Genomic DNA, 19,654 nt, shown 5'->3' with positions numbered 1-19,654 from the left:
GTTGCTGGTTCACAAGGAACACTGTTGCTGGTTCACAAGGTACACTGTTGCTGGTTCACAAGGAACACTGTTGATGGTTCACAAGGAACACTGTTGCTGGTTCACAAGGAACACTGTTGCTGGTTCACAAGGAACACTGTTGCTAGTTCACAAGGAACACTGTTGATGGTTCACAAGGAACACTGTTGCGGGTTCACAAGGTACACTGTTGCTGGTTCACAAGGAACACTGTTGATGGTTCACAAGGAACACTGTTGCTGGTTCACAAGGAACACTGTTGCTGGTTCACAAGGAACTCTGTTGCTGGTTCACAAGGAACACTGTTACTGGTTCACAAGGAACACTGTTGCTGGTTCACAAGGAACACTGTTGCTGGTTCACAAGGAACACTGTTACTGCATCACAAGGAACACTGTTGCTGGTTCACAAGGAACACTGTTGCTGATTCACAAGGAACACTGTTGCTGGTTCACAATTAACACTGTTGATGGTTCACAAGGAATACTGTTGCTGGTTCACAAGGAACACTGTTGCTGGTTCACAAGGAACACTGTTGCTGGTTCACAAGGAACTCTGTTGCTGGTTCAAAAGGAACACTGTTACTGGTTCACAAGGAACACTGTTGCTGGTTCACAAGGAACACTGTTGCTTTTTCACAAGGAACACTGTTACTGCATCACAAGGAAAACTGTTGCTGGTTCACAAGGAACACTGTTACTGGTTCACAAGGAACACTGTTATTGGTTCACAAGGAACACTGTTGCTGATTCACAAGGAACACTGTTGATGGTTCACAAGGAACACTGTTGCTGGTTCACAAGGAACACTGTTGCTGGTTCACAAGGAACACTGTTGATGGTTCACAAGAAATACTGTTGCTGGTTCACAAGGAACAATGTTGCTGGTTCACAAGGAAGACTGTTGCTGGTTCACAAGGAACACTGTTGCTGGTTCACAAGGAACACTGTTGCTGGTTCACAAGGAACAATGTTGTTGGTTCACAAGGAACACTGTTGCTGGTTCACAAGGAACACTGTTGCTGGTTCACAATGAACACTGTTGCTGGTTCACAAGGAACACTGTTGCTGGTTCACAAGGAACACTGTTGCTGGTTCACAAGGAACACTGTTGCTGGTTCACAAGGAACACTGTTGCTGCTTCACAAGGAAGACTGTTGCTGGTTCACAAGGAACACTGTTGCTGGTTCACAAGGAACACTGTTGCTGGTTCACAAGGAACAATGTTGTTGGTTCACAAGGAACACTGTTGCTGGTTCACAAGGAACACTGTTGCTGGTTCACAATGAACACTGTTGCTGGTTCACAAGGAACACTGTTGCTGGTTCACAAGGAACACTGTTGCTGGTTCACAAGGAACACTGTTGCTGGTTCACAAGGAACACTGTTGCTGGTTCACAAGGAACACTGTTGCTGGTTCACAAGGAACAATGTTGTTGGTTCACAAGGAACACTGTTGCTGGTTCACAAGGAACACTGTTGCTGGTTCACAAGTAACACTGTTGATGGTTCACAAGGAACACTGTTGATGGTTCACAAGGAACATTGTTGCTGGTTCACAAGGAACACTGTTGCTGGTTCACAAGGAACACTGTTGATGGTTCACAAGGAACACTGTTGCTGGTTCACAAGGAACACTGTTGCTGGTTCAGAAGGAACACTGTTGCTGGTTCACAAGGTACACTGTTGCTGGTTCACAAGGAACACTGTTGCTGGTTCACAAGGAACACTGTTGCTGGTTCACAAGGAACACTGTTGCTGGTTCAGAAGGAAGACTGTTGCTAGTTCAGGAGGAAGACTGGTGCTAGTTCAGAAGGAAGACTGTTGCTAGTTCAGAAGGAAGACTGTTGCTAGTTCAGAAGGAACACTGTTGCTAGTTCAGAAGGAACACTGTTGCTAGTTCAGAAGGAAGACTGTTGCTAGTTCAGAAGGAAGACTGTTGCTAGTTCAGAAGGAAGACTGTTGCTAGTTCAGAAGGAAGACTGTTGCTAGTTCAGAAGGAAGACTGGTGCTAGTTCAGAAGGAAGACTGTTGCTAGTTCAGAAGGAAGACTGTTGCTAGTTCAGAAGGAAGACTGGTGCTGGTTCAGAAGGAAGACTGTTGCTAGTTCACAAGGAAGACTGTTGCTAGTTCAGAAGGAAGACTGGTGCTAGTTCAGAAGGAAGACTGTTGCTAGTTCAGAAGGAAGACTGTTGCTAGTTCAGAAGGAAGACTGTTGCTAGTTCACAAGGAAGACTGTTGCTAGTTCAGAAGGAAGACTGTTGCTAGTTCAGAAGGAAGACTGGTGCTAGTTCAGAAGAAAGACTGTTGCTAGTTCAGAAGGAAGACTGTTGCTAGTTCAGAAGGAAGACTGTTGCTAGTTCACAAGGAAGACTGGTGCTAGTTCAGAAGGAAGACTGTTGCTAGTTCACAAGGAAGACTGTTGCTAGTTCAGAAGGAAGACTGTTGCTAGTTCAGAAGGAAGACTGGTGCTAGTTCAGAAGGAAGACTGTTGCTAGTTCAGAAGGAAGACTGTTGCTAGTTCACAAGGAAGACTGGTGCTAGTTCAGAAGGAAGACTGTTGCTAGTTCAGAAGGAAGACTGTTGCTAGTTCAGAAGGAAGACTGTTGCTAGTTCAGAAGGAAGACTGGTGCTAGTTCAGAAGGAAGACTGTTGCTAGTTCAGAAGGAAGACTGTTGCTAGTTCAGAAGGAAGACAGGTGCTAGTTCAGAAGGAAGACTGTTGCTAGTTCAGAAGGAAGACTGTTGCTAGTTCAGAAGGAAGACTGTTGCTAGTTCAGAAGGAAGACAGGTTATTCAAGTTACTTGAAAGACTGGAAGTTTCAGTTTAGTACATAAATATGTTGAATAAAGGTAAGAGTATTCTGGGATATATTTCTAGATGTTGTAGCACCAATATATCTAATAGAATTGTTCACCTTGCTCCTGCCCTTGTTGAGCCCCAGTTGGATTATATTGTTCATTGTTGGTCTCTGTATTACAGAATGAACATAAGTTCACTTGATCTTGTTCAGAGAATAATAACAATCAATAACAGGAATTAGAAACCTCCTTTATGAAGAGAGATTAAGAAAAACTAAATTCACATTCTCTTATTCGTCCTTTATGTGCCTCTAGGCGGCCCTTTATGTGCCTCTAGGCGGCCCCTTTATGTACCTCTAGGCGGCCCTTTATGTACCTCTAGGCGGCCCCTTTATGTGCCTCTAGGCGGCCCTTTATGTGCCTCTAGGCGGCCCTTTATGTACCTCTAGGCGGCCCTTTATGTACCTCTAGGCGGCCCTTTATGTGCCTCCAGGCTCCCCTTTAATTGCCTCTAGGCGGCCCCTTTATGTATCTCTAGGCGGCCCTTTATGTACCTCTAGGCGGCCCTTTATGTGCCTCTAGGCGGCCCTTTATGTACCTCTAGGCGGCTCTTTATGTGCCTCTAGGCGGCCCTTTATGTGCCTCTAGGCGACCCTTTATGTGTCTCTAGGCGGCCCCTTTATGTGCCTCTAGGCGGCCCTTTATGTGCCTCTAGGCGGCCCTTTATGTACCTCTAGGCGGCCCCTTTATGTGCCTCTAGGCGGCCCTTTATGTGCCTCTAGGCGGCCCTTTATGTACCTCTAGGCGGCCCCTTTATGTGCCTCTAGGCGGCCCTTTATGTGCCTCTAGGCGGCCCTTTATGTACCTCTAGGCGGCCCCTTTATGTGCCTCTAGGCGGCCCTTTATGTGCCTCTAGGCGGCCCTTTATGTACCTCTAGGCGGCCCTTTATGTGCCTCTAGGCGACCCTTTATGTACCTCTAGGCGACCCTTTATGTACCTCTAGGCGGCCCCTTTATGTACCTCTAGGCGGCCCTTTATGTGCCTCTAGACGGCCCTTTATGTACCTCTAGGCGGCCCTTTATGTACCTCTAGGCGGCCCTTTATGTGCCTCTAGGCGGCCCCTTTATGTACCTCTAGGCGACCCTTTATGTACCTCTAGGCGGCCCTTTATGTGCCTCTAGGCGGCCCTTTACGTACATCTAGGCGGCCCTTTATGTGCCTCTAGGCGGCCCTTTATGTGCCTCTAGGCGGCACTTTATGTACCTCTAGGTGGCCCTCTATGTGCCTCTAGGCGGCCCTTTATGTGCCTCTAGGCGACCCTTTATGTACATCTAGGCGGCCCTTTATGTACCTCTAGGTGGCCCTCTATGTGCCTCTAGGCGGCCCTTTATGTACCTCTAGGCGGCCCTTTATGTGCCTCTAGGCGGCCCTTTATGTGCCTCTAGGCGGCAATTTATGTACCTCTAGGTGGCCCTCTATGTGCCTCTAGGCGGCCTTTTATGTGCCTCTAGGCGACCTTTTTTGTACCTCTAGGCGGCCCCTTTATGTGCCTCTAGGCGGCCCTTTATGCGCCTCTAGGCGGCCCTTTATGTACCTCTAGGCGGCACTTTATGTACCTCTAGGTGGCCCTCTATGTGCCTCTAGGCGGCCCTTTATGCGCCTCTAGGCGGCCCTTTATGTACCTCTAGGCGAGTAGTAGGGATGACATGCCACAGGTGATATTTTTTTTTGGGAGCGGACCCCTGTGGACTTGACATGCCACAGGGGATATTTTGTTCTGGGCAAATATCACGTGTAGCATGTCAGGGTTTTCAGGTGAATTTAGAAATATCGTGTGTAGCATGTCAGGGTTTTCAGGTAAATTTTGTGTCACAGATTTTAGAAGTATGGAATTCTTATGAGAAAAATAATTTCCGAGACATAGAAGTTTGTTAAGGCCTTATGGGAGAAATTCAAATAACGTGTGTAGCACTTTAGGGCTTCCAGGAGAACTCTACGGACATATTTTACATGTTTTCAACTTACAAAATCGTCTATGTAAGCCTTAGTTATTCATATAAATTTAGAAAATCACCTGTGTAAGTCATGGTTTTCAGGGTTTCGTACATCACACCCCCCTCCCTCCCCCCTTACCTCGCAATCTCTCGCGTCACCTTTATTTACTTTGCGCCCAGCCAGCCAGTCGGCTCTTAATCTTATCTTATCTTCATAATATCTGGACCGTCCCTCCTCTCTCTCTCTCTCCTTTCATTCAGTTCAACTATTTTCCAACATCGTATGTTTGCTCCTTTTCATTAAGCAAGTCAGTATGTTTGCTCCTTTTCATTAAGCAAGTCAGTTTTACACAAATAAATCATGTTAGTAAGCAAGTTCTAGCTCACGTTCCCCACCTTAGTCCCCTGTCGTATAAAGAATACTATCATTCCAATCCCTCTAAAATTTAAAAATAATCATATTTCAAATGTAGTTCAATACAGTAATTAGTTACCAAGCTCCAGCTCTTGTCCTCCGCCTTAGCTCTCTCTCGTATCTTCGTTAGTATCAGTCCAATTTCCCTGAAATTTCTACCCTCTGTATTTCAGACATAGTTTAGTAAATGCAAACAATTATCAAACTCTAGCTCTTGTCCCCAGCTTAGTTCATTTGTACAAAATCATTAGTAACAGTCCAAATTCCCTGAGATTTTTAGCCTCTGTATTTCAGACACCTTAAATAAGATCAAAACAGTTACCAAGCTCCAGCTCTTGTCCTCCGCCTTAGCTCTCTCTCGTATCTTCGTTAGTAACAGATCAATTCCCCTGAAATTTCTACCCTCTGTATTTCAGACACCGTAAATAAAATCAAGTCAGTTATCGAGCTCCAGCTCTCGTCCCCGCCTTAATTCTCTTTCGTATCTTTGTAAATAACCCATCAATTTCCCTGAAATTTTTACCCTCTGTATTTCAGACATAGTAAATATGATGAAAACAATTATAAAACTCTAGCTCTTGTCCTCTGTCCAAGTTCACTCCTGTAAATTCATTACTATCAATCCAAATCCCCCTGAGATTTAAACACCCAACTACATTTTCAGACATAGTAAATAAAAACCAGTTCAGTTATCAAGTTACAACTCTTGTGCCCCAGCTTAGTTCATTTGTGCAAGTTCTTTATTTTCCAACTAAATCACCCTGAGATTTAAGATCACCTTATTTTCTAACGTAGTAAAATTAATCTGGACATTAGCCTTAGATCATCAGACATAAATATATTCGATCAAGTCCGTCTCCAGCGTATCTCTTATCCGAGTATACACATAACCCCAACCTGTTTAATTATCTTTCACCCCCTCCCACCTTCCTCCATCTCATCCAAGTCTCGTAAATTTAAATGTAGCTGTTAATTTGCGTTCTTTCCCCGTTCATAGCATATTCTCTGTAAGTTCAGATCTGTACTTAGTCTTACATATTCTCTACTTCTTTCCAATTTTATACAAGACTTAAACAACTATTACCGTCTCCTCTATCTTATTTAAACATGAGTCATATGTAAATATACCCCGACTCTTTCCATCCAATACAAGTCCTAGCTTGTTCACCGCCCAACTCACTACGCTATTTCTACTCTACATGTTATAGCATGTTTTCCGCTCATCTTGGTACCAACCCTTACAATCTCTCTCTCTCATTCCTTTACATGTCTCAGCATGTTCGCCTCGCATCTTACTACGCTGTCTACTTTACATGTTGTAGCGTGTATTACTGTGTCCCATATCTTATTTAAACATGAGTCATATGTAAATATACCCGACTCCTTCCATCCATTACAAGTCCTAGCTTGTTCACCGCCCAACTCACTACACTGTCTACTTTACATGTTGTAGCATGTTTTCCGCACATCTTGATACCATCCCTTACAATCTCTCAATCCTTTACACATCCCAACTTTCAACCCTTTCTTACAATTTTCCTCCATCCCTCTGCTACATGTTCTTACCCGTTCATTACAGTCCACTACTTATTCTCTAATCATCTCTGTACTAATTCTCAAAACTAGTTGTTTCTGTCATTTTAGTAAGTAAGTAAGTAGATCATCGTTATTAACAACGACAACAACAACAACAACAACAGTAACATTACTAATTCACAGTAAGTTACTACTGAGCATTTGGTAGTTATCCATTTTCAAATAAGGTCAATATAAATCATTCTAAGACATCTTCGTACAATTAAAGATACTTGCCCGTGCACTAAGTCATTACTTACAGTAGCATCTTAAGGCATTGTTTTCGTAACTCAGTTTTATTAAACATACACCTTCATTAGTCAAAGGAAAACTTTTCAAGTCATTGTATTCAATATTTCCGTTAAACTTACTACATCATGTCATTATTCTGTTTCATAATTAAGTACTTGTTTCAGTCCTCCAATGTAATAAGCAAATTATTCTATTAAGGATAAAGAAATCTTATTTAGAAGAGACATTAAGTTTATTACAACATTTAACGCATACAAGTGTTTTAGTAGTTATACAGGTATTCAAGAAATCATAAGTGTTCTTAGTAGTTTTACAAGTGTTCAAGAAAATCATATACAGTTATTCTTAGTAGTTATACAGGTATTCATAAGTGTTCAAGAAGCAAACATATACAGTTATTCTTAGTAGTTTTACAAGTGTTCAAGAAAATCATAAACACTATAGTCTTATATAGAAATAAACATTTGAATTTATAAAAGAATTATAAGTAAAACATGTATTTGATTTCACACAATGAAACTCACTATCCAGCAAGTTAAAAAATCCATCACATGCACAGCATCCCCCTTCCCCTTCTCCAAAATAGATTAGTTTTTGTCCCTTAAATTCCTTTAAAACATAGAAAGCATCGCTATAAACATTATCATCACAAATCAATTCAGGCCAGGACATTAGAAGTACTTCTCTGTCATTACAATAAGTCCTAACTGCTTCTACAGCGTCCATTTGTTCAACCTCCATCCACTTACTCTCACCCATATTCGAGTAATTATCTGTAGCTCGTACCACATTAGTATGTCTTATCCTAATAAGATTTTCAATAAAGGCCATACCAGAGAAAACACCAAGTACAGGATCCTGTCCTATAAATCTCATCACTGCCTCTATTTCTATCTTTTGGGGGGTATGATATCCTATTTCTGGTCTCATCTTTATTAAATTTAACGGAAAAGATGGAAAGCTCTCCTCCATATGATCAATTAAACTCCAATGTTCATCTTCTTCTGTTTTAGGGTGAATAATACTAAGCTCTTTCACAGTCTTACTATTTACCTGCTGTTGCAGTTCATCCTGGCTCATTATAGTATACACTTCTCGTTCTTCAGAACTCAACTTATTAATAAACCAGTTTGCAGCATTTGGAGAACCAATTTCATCCACAAATTTTCTTATAAAAAATTTATCCTTTAAGTTACATCCTATAGGCACTTCTTCAAATTCTGGAAATATGTATTTAAAACGGGGTTTAGGTCTAAAAGTGCAAATTATTTTATCGCCTTTAAATAACAAAGAAATTTTCTTCATCTCGGCCTTACTAGGAGTTTTCGTCAGCAACAACACTTGACAATTCTCATGTTTCTTGAGTACATCTGTAACACTCTCTTTTAAGCTAAATAAGACTATGTCGCATTTTATCATTGGAAGTTCTTCTTTCAACTTTATAAAATCATGACCGATCAGTATCATTAAAACATTTTCACTTTTGCTAATAAACTTTGCTAGAGCTGGAACAATGTTCTCATGCGTACATTTATCAGTATGTGTCATCACTTTATAAGTCCGTTTTTCAGCCAGGGGCATATTCTTCCACAAAACAGTCGAAGCTGGACTTTGCCATATAGTTTCTGACACAAGATCAGGCATGCTTCCAAACCCTGGTAGACTCTTCACATCCATCGCATGGGGTAGATCTTTAAACAAAGAAAAATACAATATTTAACACAGGGACTATTAAATAATCATAATATTTCAAAACTAAAAGATATTCAATAATAAGCAAAATTATATCACAACAAATATAACGAGTACTGTAAGTACATCATACAATAATCACTTACTGTATACAGCAGCCATCGATCCGAGTATGTCTTGTCACTGCTGGACCGAGATGGGGAGTTTATGGCAAGATATATCCCGACCTAGCTTATCACATCGGAGATTGTTACGCTCCGCCCCTCTCTCTTAGCTGTAGTTTCCAAATTAGTTATATGTATTATTTTAGATCTACTAGTTTTAACTATGATATTCTCTTCCGTTTATTAGATCCATCCTCTACTTGTTTCTTCTCTCTCCCAGTCCCCGTAACATCTTCTCCAAGAGGTATACGAACCATTAATAATTCTTTTTTATTATTCTTTAAAACATAAGCTAAATGGGCTAGTCCTGGAAAATAGTGTGTCTCCCATTCTTCTTGTTCTTCTTTACTCCATCCTATTCCGTCATTAAACCCAATACCATATGGAATAATTATACGCTGGATTAAATTATTATTTCTTGCCTGACAACAAATTTGTCTTATTGCAGATTTAAAACTCCAACGTTTAATAATATCTTTCTGTAATCCTAGATCTTCATTAGAGCTACTGTATTGAAGTCCTATAATATGAGGTTTTATTTCTGGTTCTGGAGATAAAGCAAGTACTATACCACCAGGAGTTATATTATTCTGTACCACTTCACACTCGGAAACTTTACTGTAAGGATATTTTTCCCATAACAGTTGTGCAAATCCGCCAGATAAATTATGAGAATAGTAGACAAGACAGTCTCCAGGTTTTAGAATTTCATCACTAGTAAAATCAGCATCTATAATACACTTATTCAAACGCTTAAGCTTCACTTGCATGTACATAGAACAATCCATCTTGAAGTAAGACAGAAAAAGTTTCGTACCTCTTCCTATATACTCAGAAAAGTAGAGTTGACATTTAGACATTAAAAAGGGAGAAAATAAACACACGAGTTTCTATTTTGTTATTTAATGTGTAAAAATGTACAATGTATTTAATTTGTAAAAATGTACAAAGTATAAATTATTTACAGACATTATTATTCCCAATCCATCTTCTCTTCTAAATTTGTAAAACTACTACTAACACACATTGTAACATTAGTATCAACAGACGTAGTAACATTAACAGGTGTTGAATTAATTGTATCAGACAACTTAGTGTTGATAGAAGGTGAACTAGCATCAGCGGTAGCAGGCGTAGCATCATCTTCAGGTGTCCTAGCAGCATCAGTAGCATTAGTTGTGGATCCATTTTGAAGAACAGCAATGTATGGAATCTTATTTTCAAAGATGCCGTGGGTGGATGACTGAGGAGGAACGATGTTTTCGGGACGTACTATGAAGAGTACAATACCTCGTTTTCGTAGTTTTTGTCCTATTTTCTCAAGTATAGGCAAATATTTACTTTCCCATACTGCGCAGTTGTCCAAATAACTTGACATGCCAAACCCATATGGAATAATAATTCTCTTAACACATCTTTTAAGAATGAAAACAAGGGCTTCCTTCAGAGCATTTTCAAACCAGCGCCATCTCTGATATTCTGTATCTTTTTCAAGTCCATCGTAAAAATGTTCATCTAAACTTCGTACTTCACACGGAGGATTTTCATATGCTGGTAAAGTTGCAGGTCTACTAGCAAACTGAGTCACTAAACCAATAATAAGGGGTAGATGGGGATCTTCATCCATCCTGTTGTTAAATTCAGGTGGTTCTCCAATATGTATACTACCAGGGTTACTGCGATAAGATACAACAGCCCTGTTTTTGTAAGGAAAGTTTTCACGATGTAATCTCGCATATGGGTAACGATCCCACAATCCTTGCACAATTTTACACATTTGTACACTCGTAGCATCAAGATCGTACAATAAACAGTCGTGATTATTGTAGACGGACAGGGAGGCAAAGTCTCCAATAATAGTCTTGATCTCCATAGCCTTGAATATCCAAGCTTGAAGTAGATTCTGACATCCAAGAAGAGGAGGACACCGTAAGAGATCACTCCGGGGGAAGCATATATACATCTTTAGGCTGCGCGTAGAAACACTGCGCACACAAAAGGTTGCCAAGTGTTACTTGCTCTTCCTCTGCATAATCTCCTCGTTAAACAGTAATTTAACTTCCACTCCGTAGGGTTTTAACTGTTTATACATATCTTCAATAACAGGAAGATAAGTATTTTCCCAAACTTTATCTCTTCGAACACATGTAATCCCAATTCCTGTTGGTATTATAACTCTCATAATTTGAGGAGAGCCCTTGATAAAGTTAAATAAATCTTTCATACCATTCTTGAAGTAGACGAGACGATTAATGGATGTATCTTCGTTTAATCCAGAGAGCATGTTTCTGTCTTTTGAGTTTTCTATAATTCCCTGAGCAATGTTATTACTTTCTATAGGTAATCCAATACCGTATTGTGTGGCTATAGCAACAATATACGGAAGATTTTCTCCTTTAGAGATATGAATTGTTCCTGGTACTGGACGATCTTCAGGGATACATCTCTTAAGACTGTACAAGGGTCGGCGAACGTTATAAGCATCAGCATGAGAATATTTCTTGGCTAAGTCTAGGGCCATTCCTCGGGGAACACAGGATATACAGTTCACTCCGTACACAATACAGGTTTCATTATTACAAAATGAATCGTCGGTTAAATAACCCTGACAAGTTGTCAGAACAGTATCCATGGTGAATTTTCTTCCTCGTAAGGTAGTAGATACGACCCAGATAGTCGTAATAATATCCCTAATGTGAGGTCCGCGCTCTTATATTGGGGGAAATGTAAAAGTTACCACGTATTTGAATATATTAATAAGGATTTTTGTTACCTTAGAGTGATATTATATATGACATTATAACTAATAGTATATTTCATTTTAGGATATAGATGCTTTAAGCATATATTTTAATTAGATTAAATAAGAATTTACTACTAAATTATATATATATATATATCTATCATTATGTACGGCAGCTACGAATAATGACGTAACAGTATACTTTTAGCGAGATTGCCAAAGTGATGTATTTTTCTAATAAGTCTAATAAATAATGAAAGTAGTTTACTAAGTATTTATATAAGAGCTTTATTTAATTAAGAAACTTTAAGGATTTTTAAGTAGAGAAGTATTTAGAGGAGATTACTGTCTATTATAAATGAGGAAACTGTTAAATATGTAGCGATGTACGATACTTATTTTAGGGATATATATACTTGCTTATCCTACTCTAATAGTTAGTGCTGCCCTCACACGATGGATCCTTTGTGTGCCAGGAAGTTTTACAGTATAGAAAGCCTTAAATGTGCAGGAGTTAGACTACAAACATTTGTGGATTGGCCCATTAAGTGGTTAAACCCTATTGACTTAGTTGAAGATGGGTTCTATTACCTTCGCAATAGTGATTACTGTTTGTGTGCATTTTGTTATTGTATAGTAGTGCATGGATTGTTGGTGATACCCCCAGAAGACGTCATAAGATCATTAATCAAGACTGTGCCTTTATTAGAGGCGAGAGGAGTGACAATGTTTCTTTAGAGGTGTCTGAGATAGCTTTCAAATATGGACTGGAATTTGTTTCCCATAAAATAGAACTGGGAAATAAGAAAATAAGTGGTAGTAGTAAGTATATATTCTTATGATGTATTCTTATACCAGTCTTATATACTCTGTACAAAACTTGATTGCTTAAATAGATACTTCTTATTCTTCTAAAGAATAATTTACGTAACTACGTTATATTTTTTTAGGTGGTGCTCCTCCTAAGGAAGATCTGGGATTGATCAAATTTAGGAAATCGCTGAATCCAGGATTGGTAACTTATAAATCTCGCCTAGAGACATTTGATATGACATGGCCTGGAAGCGCCAAGCAAACTTCTCATGAGCTGGCAGAAGCTGGTTTTTTTTACTGTGGTATGAAGTGTTTTAACTATTTAACTTAATAGAGTTATAAGTAAAGAAATAATGAATATTAGTTAAAAGATAGTAACGAGATAATGCTGGATTGTTTTATGGTTTTCAGGTATAAGTGACCACGTCTGCTGCTATCACTGCGCCTGTGGAATACGAAATTGGAGACCAGAAGATGATCCTTGGACGTTACATGCGAGATGTAGTCCAGAATGTGCTTACATTATTCTTGCAAGGGGCAAGGAATTTGTTAAGAATGCTAGATTGACAATACAATTACCTATAAAACCTATAGACAATGATTTAATTAATATCTTAATGGAGGGTATGGATAAGTTCAAACATCTGATTCATAAAAAATTAATACCTGTGGAGAGTATAAGATATGCTTTAAGTGAGTACCTTAAGGAATCCAGAGATTTGTTGCCTTTTATTATACAAAGTAGATGTCTAGAAATCGTGTTGAGGTATATGCAAGAGGGAACAGATATTTATTTACGGGTACGGGACTTAATTTATGAAGCAGTTGATGATAAAAAGGAACAAGAAGTTACGCTTGAAGATCTGGGATTGAAAACTTTACCGGAGACTTGTACTAACACTGATGAAAACAAGGACTGTATAGAACAATCTTGGGAAGAAGATATTTTATGCAGAGTTTGTATGGATAAAAATATAAATATTGTAATACTACCATGTAAACATATGGTGACATGCAGCGGTTGTCTTTTAGCTCTGAAATGCTGTCCAATTTGTAGAGGAAATATTTTATATATAATAAATCCAATTGCTTCTTGAACACTTATGATTTTCTTGAACACTTGTAAAACTACTAAGAACACTTATGATTTCTTGAATACCTGTATAACTACTAAAACACTTGTATGCGTTAAATGTTGTAATAAACTTAATGTCTCTTCTAAATAAGATTTCTTTATCCTTAATAGAATAATTTGCTTATTACATTGGAGGACTGAAACAAGTACTTAATTATGAAACAGAATAATGACATGATGTAGTAAGTTTAACGGAAATATTGAATACAATGACTTGAAAAGTTTTCCTTTGACTAATGAAGGTGTATGTTTAATAAAACTGAGTTACGAAAACAATGCCTTAAGATGCTACTGTAAGTAATGACTTAGTGCACGGGCAAGTATCTTTAATTGTACGAAGATGTCTTAGAATGATTTATATTGACCTTATTTGAAAATGGATAACTACCAAATGCTCAGTAGTAACTTACTGTGAATTAGTAATGTTACTGTTGTTGTTGTTGTTGTTGTCGTTGTTAATAACGATGATCTACTTACTTACTTACTAAAATGACAGAAACAACTAGTTTTGAGAATTAGTACAGAGATGATTAGAGAATAAGTAGTGGACTGTAATGAACGGGTAAGAACATGTAGCGGAGGGATGGAGGAAAATTGTAAGAAAGGGTTGAAAGTTGGGATGTGTAAAGGATTGAGAGATTGTAAGGGATGGTATCAAGATGTGCGGAAAACATGCTACAACATGTAAAGTAGACAGTGTAGTGAGTTGGGCGGTGAACAAGCTAGGACTTGTAATGGATGGAAGGAGTCGGGTATATTTACATATGACTCATGTTTAAATAAGATATGGGACACAGTAATACACGCTACAACATGTAAAGTAGACAGCGTAGTAAGATGCGAGGCGAACATGCTGAGACATGTAAAGGAATGAGAGAGAGAGATTGTAAGGGTTGGTACCAAGATGAGCGGAAAACATGCTATAACATGTAGAGTAGAAATAGCGTAGTGAGTTGGGCGGTGAACAAGCTAGGACTTGTATTGGATGGAAAGAGTCGGGGTATATTTACATATGACTCATGTTTAAATAAGATAGAGGAGACGGTAATAGTTGTTTAAGTCTTGTATAAAATTGGAAAGAAGTAGAGAATATGTAAGACTAAGTACAGATCTGAACTTACAGAGAATATGCTATGAACGGGGAAAGAACGCAAATTAACAGCTACATTTAAATTTACGAGACTTGGATGAGATGGAGGAAGGTGGGAGGGGGTGAAAGATAATTAAACAGGTTGGGGTTATGTGTATACTCGGATAAGAGATACGCTGGAGACGGACTTGATCGAATATATTTATGTCTGATGATCTAAGGCTAATGTCCAGATTAATTTTACTACGTTAGAAAATAAGGTGATCTTAAATCTCAGGGTGATTTAGTTGGAAAATAAAGAACTTGCACAAATGAACTAAGCTGGGGCACAAGAGTTGTAACTTGATAACTGAACTGGTTTTTATTTACTATGTCTGAAAATGTAGTTGGGTGTTTAAATCTCAGGGGGATTTGGATTGATAGTAATGAATTTACAGGAGTGAACTTGGACAGAGGACAAGAGCTAGAGTTTTATAATTGTTTTCATCATATTTACTATGTCTGAAATACAGAGGGTAAAAATTTCAGGGAAATTGATGGGTTATTTACAAAGATACGAAAGAGAATTAAGGCGGGGACGAGAGCTGGAGCTCGATAACTGACTTGATTTTATTTACGGTGTCTGAAATACAGAGGGTAGAAATTTCAGGGGAATTGATCTGTTACTAACGAAGATACGAGAGAGAGCTAAGGCGGAGGACAAGAGCTGGAGCTTGGTAACTGTTTTGATCTTATTTAAGGTGTCTGAAATACAGAGGCTAAAAATCTCAGGGAATTTGGACTGTTACTAATGATTTTGTACAAATGAACTAAGCTGGGGACAAGAGCTAGAGTTTGATAATTGTTTGCATTTACTAAACTATGTCTGAAATACAGAGGGTAGAAATTTCAGGGAAATTGGACTGATACTAACGAAGATACGAGAGAGAGCTAAGGCGGAGGACAAGAGCTGGAGCTTGGTAACTAATTACTGTATTGAACTACATTTGAAATATGATTATTTTTAAATTTTAGAGGGATTGGAATGATAGTATTCTTTATACGACAGGGGACTAAGGTGGGGAACGTGAGCTAGAACTTGCTTACTAACATGATTTATTTGTGTAAAACTGACTTGCTTAATGAAAAGGAGCAAACATACTGACTTGCTTAATGAAAAGGAGCAAACATACGATGTTGGAAAATAGTTGAACTGAATGAAAGGAGAGAGAGAGAGAGGAGGGACGGTCCAGATATTATGAAGATAAGATAAGATTAAGAGCCGACTGGCTGGCTGGGCGCAAAGTAAATAAAGGTGACGCGAGAGATTGCGAGGTAAGGGGGGAGGGAGGGGGGTGTGATGTACGAAACCCTGAAAACCATGACTTACACAGGTGATTTTCTAAATTTATATGAATAACTAAGGCTTACATAGACGATTTTGTAAGTTGAAAACATGTAAAATATGTCCGTAGAGTTCTCCTGGAAGCCCTAAAGTGCTACACACGTTATTTGAATTTCTCCCATAAGGCCTTAACAAACTTCTATGTCTCGGAAATTATTTTTCTCATAAGAATTCCATACTTCTAAAATCTGTGACACAAAATTTACCTGAAAACCCTGACATGCTACACACGATATTTCTAAATTCACCTGAAAACCCTGACATGCTACACGTGATATTTGCCCAGAACAAAATATCCCCTGTGGCATGTCAAGTCCACAGGGGTCCGCTCCCAAAAAAAAATATCACCTGTGGCATGTCATCCCTACTACTTAGGCGGCCCATTATGTGCCTCTAGGCGACCCTTTATGTACCTCTAGGCGGCACTTTATGTACCTCTAGGTGGCCCTCTATGTGCCTCTAGGCGGCCCTTTATGTGCCTCTGGCCGCTCCTTTATGCGCCTCTAGGCGGCCCTTTATTTACCTCTAGGCGGCCCTTTATGTGCCTCTAGGCGGCCCTTTATGTACCTCTAGGCGGCTCCTTTATGTGCCTCTAGGCAGCCCTTTATGTGCCTCTAGGCGGCTCCTTTATGTGCCTCTAGGCGGCTCTTTATGAACCTCTAGGCGGCCCTTTATGTGCCTCTAGGCGGCCCTTTATGTACCTCTAGGCGGCTCCTTTATGTGCCTCTAGGCAGCCCTTTATGTGCCTCTAGGCAGCCCTTTATGTGCCTCTAGGCGGCTCCTTTATGTGCCTCTAGGCGGCCCTTTATGAACCTCTAGGCGGCTCCCTTTATGTGCCTCTAGGCGGTCCTTTATGTGCCTCTAGGAGGCCCTTTATGTACCTCTAGGCGGCTCCTTTATGTGCCTCTAGGCGGCCCCTTTATGTGCCTCTGGGCGGCCCCTTTATGTGCCTCTAGGCGGCCCCTTTATGTGCCTCTAGTCGGCCCCTTTATGTGCCTCTAGGCGGCTCTTTTATGTACCTCTAGGCGGCTATTTATGTGCCTCTAGGCGGCCCCTTTATGTGCCTCTAGGCGGCCCCTTTATGTGCATCTAGGCGGCCCTTTATGTACCTCAAGGCGGCCCTTTATGTGCCTCTAGGCGGCCCCTTTATGTACCTCTAGGCGGCCCCTTTATGTGCCTCTAGGCGGCTCCTTTATGTGCCTCTAGGCGGCTTTTTATGTACCTCTAGGCGGCCCCTTTATGTACCTCTAGGCGGCCCCTTTATGTGCCTCTAGGCGGCTCCTTTATGTGCCTCTAGCGGCCCCTTTATGTACCTCTAGGCGGCCCCTTTATGTGCCTCTAGGCGGCTCCTTTATGTACCTCTAGGCGGCTTTTTATGTACCTCAAGGCGGCCCCTTTATGTACCTCTAGGCGGCCCCTTTATGTGCCTCTAGGCGGCTCCTTTATGTGCCTCTAGGCGGCCCCTTTATGTACCTCTAGGCGGCCCCTTTATGTGCCTCAAGGCGGCCCTTTATGTGCCTCTTGGCGGCCCTTTATGTACCTCTAGGGGGCCCTTTATGAACCTCTAGGGGGCCCCTTTATGTGCCTCTAGGCGGCCCCTTTATGTGCCTCTAGGCGGCCCTTTATGTACCTCTAGGAGGCCCTTTATGTACCTCAAGGCGGCCCTTTATGTGCCTCTAGGCGGCCCCTTTATGTGCCTCTAGGGGGCCCCTTTATGTGCCTCTAGGCGGCTCCTTTATGTGCCTCTAGGCGGCTTTTTATGTACCTCTAGGCGGCCCCTTTATGTGCCTCTAGGCGGCCCCTTTATGTGCCTGTAGGCGGCCCCTTTATGTGCCTGTAGGCGGCCCCTTTATGTGCCTCTAGGCGGCCACTTTATGTACCTCTAGGCGGCCCTTTATGTGCCTCTAGGCGGCCCTTTATGCACCTCTAGCTGGCCCCTTTATGCACCTCTAGGCGGCCCTTTATGTACCTCTAGGCGGCCCCTTTATGTGCCTCTAGGCGGCGCCGTTATGTGCCTGTAGGCGGCCCATTTATGTGCCTCTAGGTGGCCCATTTATGTGCCTCGAGGCTGCCCCTTTATGCACCTATAGGCGGCCTTTTATGTACCTCTAGGCGGCCCTTTATGTACCTCTAGGCGGCCCCTTTATGTGCCTCTAGGCGGCCCCTTTATGTGCCTCTAGGCGGCCCATTTATGTGCCACTAGGTGGCCCATTTATGTGCCTCGATGCTGCCCCTTTATGTGCTTCTAGGCGGCCTTTTATATGCCTTTAGGCGGCCCTTTATGTGCCTCTAGGAGCCCCTTTATGTGCCTCGAGGTGGCCCCTTTATATGCCTCTAGGCGGCCCTTTATGTTTACTCTAGGCGGCTCATTTATGTGCCTCTAGGTGGCCCCTTTATGTGCCTCTAGGCGGGCCTTTATATGCCTCTAGGCGGCCCTTTATGTGCCTCGAGGCGGCCCCTTTATATGCCTCTGGGCGGCCCCTTTATGTAACTCTTGGCGGCCCTTTATGTGCCTCTAGGAGGCCCTTTATGTGCCTCTAGGCGGCCCTTTATGTGCCTTTAGACGGCTCTTTATGTACCTCTTGGCGGCCCTTTATGTGCCTCTAGGCGGCCCTTTATGTGCCTCTAGGCGGCCCCTTTATGTGCCTCAAGGCGGCCCCTTTATGTGCCTCTAGGCGGCCCTTTATGTGCCTCTAAGCGGCCCTTTATGTGCCTCTAGGTGCCCCTTTATGTACCTCTAGGCGGCCCTTTATGTACCTCCAGGCGGTCCTTTATGTGCCTCTAGGCGGCCCTTTATGTACCTCCAGGCGGCCCTTTATGTACCTCTAGGCGCCCCTTTATGTACCTCCAGGCGGCCCTTTATGTGCCTCTAGGCGGCTCCTTTATGTGCATCTAGGCGGCCCTTTATGCGCCTCTAGGCGGCTCCTTTATGTGCATCTTGGCGGCCCTTTATGCGCCTTTAGGCGGCCCTTTATGTGCCTCTAGGCGGCCCTTTATGTACCTCTTGGCGGCCCTTTATGTACCTCTAGGCGGCCCTTTATGTGCCTCTAGTCGGCCCCTTTATGTGCCTCTAGGCGGCCCCTTTATGTGCCTCTAGGCGGCCCTTTATGTGCCTCTAGGCGGCCTTTTATGTGCCTCTAGGCGGCCCTTTATGTACCTCTAGGCGGCCCTTTATGTGCCTCTAAGCGGTCCTTTATGTGCCTCTAGTCGGCCCCTTTATGTGCCTCTAGGCGGCCCCTTTATGTGCCTCTAGGCGGCCCTCTATGTGCCTCTAGGCGGCCCTTTATGTACCTCTAGGCGGCCCTTTATGTACCTCTAGGCGGCCCTTTATGTGCCTCTAGTCGGCCCCTTTATGTGCCTCTAGGCGGCCCCTTTATTTGCCTCTAGGCGGCCCTTTATGTGCCCCTAGGCGGCCCTTTATGTGCCTCTAGGCGGCCCTTTATGTGCCTCTAAGCGGCCCTTTATGTGCCTCTAGGCGGCCCTTTATGTACCTCTAGGCTGCCCCTTTATGTACCTCCAGGCGGCTCCTTTATGTGCCTCTAGGGGGCCCCTTTACGTGAATCTAGGCGGCCCCTTAA

The 19,654-nt window shown here is 41.7% G+C and overlaps 1 protein-coding gene and 1 long non-coding RNA gene across 2 annotated transcripts in view; one reads left to right on the top strand and one right to left on the bottom strand.

Annotated features, from left to right (window-relative positions):
- Positions 1-19,654, bottom strand: part of LOC138350608 (uncharacterized) — a 401,046-nt gene that overhangs the window by 277,254 nt on the left and 104,138 nt on the right. The gene's annotated exons all lie outside the window — the stretch shown is intronic.
- LOC138350684 (uncharacterized) lies at positions 10,352-13,651 on the top strand. Its single transcript, XR_011222215.1, has 3 exons — positions 10,352-12,476; positions 12,605-12,769; positions 12,879-13,651. It is a non-coding gene; the product is annotated as an uncharacterized lncRNA (long non-coding RNA).

The sequence above is a fragment of the Procambarus clarkii genome, chromosome 46 (genome assembly GCF_040958095.1).
Source record: "Procambarus clarkii isolate CNS0578487 chromosome 46, FALCON_Pclarkii_2.0, whole genome shotgun sequence".
Taxonomy (NCBI): Eukaryota; Metazoa; Arthropoda; class Malacostraca; order Decapoda; family Cambaridae; genus Procambarus; species Procambarus clarkii.
The sequence above is the reverse complement of the archived record's forward strand: the minus strand, read 5'-3'. Positions and strand labels throughout refer to the sequence as shown.